General features: G+C 41.7%; 2 protein-coding genes across 2 annotated transcripts in view; one reads left to right on the top strand and one right to left on the bottom strand.

Moving 5' to 3' along the window:
- The window catches only part of LOC101849206 (major royal jelly protein 2), a gene marked incomplete in the record, with an annotated part of 18,292 nt that extends 17,271 nt beyond the window's left edge, over positions 1–1,021 (bottom strand). Inside the window, 1 exon segment of the mRNA XM_005097624.3 lies at positions 237–1,021.
- LOC101849690 overlaps positions 1–3,796 on the top strand; it is a gene marked incomplete at its 5' end in the record, with an annotated part of 59,415 nt that overhangs the window by 31,148 nt on the left and 24,471 nt on the right.

Raw genomic sequence — 3,796 nt, 5'->3', positions numbered from 1 at the left:
GCGAAATGTACTTTTTTCGATTTTTTTGCTTTTTATTCTGCCCATTGTTCGTTTGGTCACGTTTGAACTTTGGTCGGAGTACACTTTTTTCTTTAAACTATTTTTTTTTTTTAATCAAAATTTTGGTTGGAACGGGGATGGGGTCGGAATGGTGCATGCAGTCAGGGGGGAACTATGACACAATAACAATATTGAATTACTGTAAAAACATAGAGGGTTGATTTTTGTGCACTTACCTGGACGAATGTTTTGACAAGAGTTCTTGAAATCCTAGTCCACGGGAGAATGTCCGTGTGTCTATGTCAACACCGATGAGAGAGGGAGGGAGGGAGGGAGGGAGGGTAGGGAGAAGGCGTAGACTGGTCTCTTGGTGGTTGTCCTCGTCTGATTCTGTGATGTCTCCTTCAGTCTTCTGATTCCGCAGATCGTGTCAGTTTGTTAGTGTTTGTGCGCTTAATAGGCTACTTGCACGATATACTTCAGGAGAAGCCGAGAATTCTTCTGATTCTTCAAGGATCTGCTGTCATAATAGTATAGATACTAGATCTTACAGCGCATTAAAGCTTGCTTTTTAGTGAGGAAATGCGCTTTATAAGTGATATTTATTAATAATTTTCTAATTTATTTACTATCTCCTTTAATCGTCTGATTCTTCCGTCTCCTTCAGTCGTCTGTCCCAACACCAAGCCTGAAATGTGTAGTCTATTCCTGCAGTTTCTTTCAATCGTCTAATTCTTTTGTCTCTTTCTATCTGGTTCTGTAGTCTCTTCTGTCATCTAATTCTGTTGCCTCCTTCTATCTTCTGACCCTGTAGTCTTTTCAACATCTAATTCTGTTGCTTCCTTCTATTTTTTGGTTCTGTTGTCTGTTCAAGCATCTAATTCTGTTGCTGCCCTCTATCTTCTGGTTTTATAGCCTGTTGAAACATCTAATTCTGTTGCCTCCTTCTATCTTCTGACCCTGTAGTCTTTTCAAACATCTAATTCTGTTGCTTCCTTCTATCTTCTGGCCCTGTAGTCTTTTCAAACATCTAATTCTGTTGCTTCCTTCTATCTTCTGGTTCTGTAGTCTGTTCAATCGTCTGCTCCAATCCACTCCTAGTCTCCTGGTCCCACATGACGCAATGGTTTATATATATATATATATATATATACATATCCTGCCAGTGAGTTACGTAAGGTGGTCCTATGTATGACAAATATCCCGGAAACCACGGAGTTATGGAGCGCCTCTTGAGGACAACGATGATAATGTTCAAGCATCGTTTTCTTCTTCTTCTTCTTATTTTGGGATTTGGATAAAGTGATCTTTAGACCGCGGCTCAGCATGGTGTGTGGGTGGTTGGAGGAGGAGGTCATTGAAAGTCCTGTTTCTTCGCTATCTCTCTCCTGTCCCTGTCCGTTTGTCATGTTTTGTTTTGATGTTTGTCTTTGTTTTTCCGGTGGTTGCATCTTTTGACCTTTGCCCTGTGAATTGGATTTTAAAAACTAGAATCTATTTATTTTTAGAATAATGCGCCCCAACATGAACTCGGCTTTGTGTATCCTAGTTTTTGAGACTCTCGGCTAGCAGTCTGGAGATCCCGAGTTTGATTACTTCTCTAAGAGTGCAACGTAACTTTTGGAGTAGATTAAGGACTCTTTCAATCTTGACGGTTCGAGCCTCATCTCGGTCCGACGTTATGTCCTTGAGAAAGGAACTTCTCCTGAATGTCCTATTTGGCTTGGTGCTTTCGGGGATGGACGTTAAACTTGGAGTTTCCGCCTCTCAAATAACCTAATAGTGTTGATCGGGGCGTTTAACTTTACTCTTAAATTTTTGTGAAAATTGCGTTGTCCCAGTGTTGGATATTGAATGGGAGTATTTAAGGCATTAAACGTGTACGACCGAGACAAATTTCTCCCTGCGAGATGAATAAAGATTGTCATTGTCATTGTCATGGCATTTAATTTTTCTGAATCTTGGCCAGTCCTAATGTTGAGCAGCTTTGCATAACCGTCTCTCAAAAAACCCAAAAACGCGCCATCTTCGAAACGTCCATGCAAAATAGTAAAGGGGGTAGCTTGCTGCATGACACTACTGGTAGCTCACCCCCCACCATGTCGGCTCTCGTGGTCTACATGTTAAGGTGTTTGCCTCTCATTCAAAGGTCCCTAGTTCGAATCCAGGTAGCGACGGAAACATTTTCTTCTCTAAAATTGTATCCTTTCACCTCCTTGCCTGCTCTCTGGCAATGTTCTGTGGTCTGCTTTCGTCTCCACTTTGTACCCCCACCACCTCACCTCCCTGGCCCCTTCCTCTGGGCTTCTGACTCTTTCTGCAACCTTTCTATTGCTATTCCTTGGCTCCTTCTTACTGCTGTCTTTCATCCACACCCTATTCTTCTGGTAGGAAAGATCTACACTTAACCTTCTTGGACAAGGCAAAAAATCTCGGAGGTCCCGTCTGCAACCTGCACACGTTAAGGATCCCTTGGTGGCCCAAAATCGATAAGAGTAGGCGTCGGCCGCCACCCGGACAAAATTCAAAATTTGCTACCAACTGAAAATGTTTAATTTGTGTCCCGCGCGCTCATATGCCCTTATGCAGTTGCGAGCGTCGTAAAACACTTACCCCCACCCCCTAAAAAAAAAACAAAAAGAAAAAACAAAAACACACGCACAACCCCCCCCCCCAAAAAAAACAACAACAACAACAAACAAACAAACAACCCAACATCAACAACAACAACAACAACAACAACAACAACAACAGCAACAACAACAACAACCGCCCCCCCCCAAAAAAAACACAAAAAAAAACAACAACGACAAACTAAACAAACAAAATCAAAACAGAAACTAAACAAACAAAAATCAAACAAAAAAATCCCCACACCACCCCATGTCTTTTCCCTGCTCTAAGTAGCCGTCATCGTATGGTAATTTGATGCGTATTACCCCACCTAATCCAAACCAAACCAAAAGCAGCCCAGTCACACCATGCATGGGCGTACCGCTGTAGAATATAGTTCAGTTGGTGCCGTGTTGGACCACGGAGCGGATGACCCTGCTTTGAATCGACAACGGGACGGTCTGAACCTGGGTTGTTATTGTTTTTTGTATATTAATATGTAACGCTTCTATGTATTACCTGTACCTAGTTTTTAGTTCTATTTCATTGTATCGGCCATGCTTTTTATTTGGTCATATCGGAGACCAGAAGGACCAACAACAATGTAAGAAGGAGTGAGCTACAATGATAATTAATGTCTGCCGCAGTCCTGACACTTGACAAAGAAAATTGGAAATAAACGTGAAATTCGTTGGTTCTACCTCTTGGAATTTACATAACCTTGTGGTATTTAGCAGGTGCTCTGATGTGGTTTGCTCTTTCTTCCAATAAAACATCTATCTTCCTTATCTCTCTGCCTTCATTTCTTTGTATTTTACTCTCTAATAACACCTCTGATGTCCGGCACTAACATTGACCTATTTGTCTTGCAAGTGCCATAAAATTTTACAAAAGCTAAAAAGAAAGATCGGAGATGGACACTATATCCGGAGGTCCTGTTTCTTAAAATAACCATACAGCGTTGAAAGCGGCGTTAAACCCATTCAGTGACAATGCCACTTTGCATGACATTTCTTTGACCCCCAGGTGAAAAAGATTCCGTTCTCAGCTTGTCATTGTTATCTATCGGGAGATATTGTTTGTTGCCTTTTGCATGTATGGGGCAGATAAAGAGATACAGAGAGAGAAAGGGAGAGAAAGACAGACACACACACACACACACACACACACACACATACACACA

This window comes from Aplysia californica, unplaced genomic scaffold (assembly GCF_000002075.1).
Source record: "Aplysia californica isolate F4 #8 unplaced genomic scaffold, AplCal3.0 scaffold00159, whole genome shotgun sequence".
In the NCBI taxonomy this organism is placed as follows: domain Eukaryota; kingdom Metazoa; phylum Mollusca; class Gastropoda; order Aplysiida; family Aplysiidae; genus Aplysia; species Aplysia californica.
This window is presented reverse-complemented; position numbering and strand designations above follow the sequence as displayed.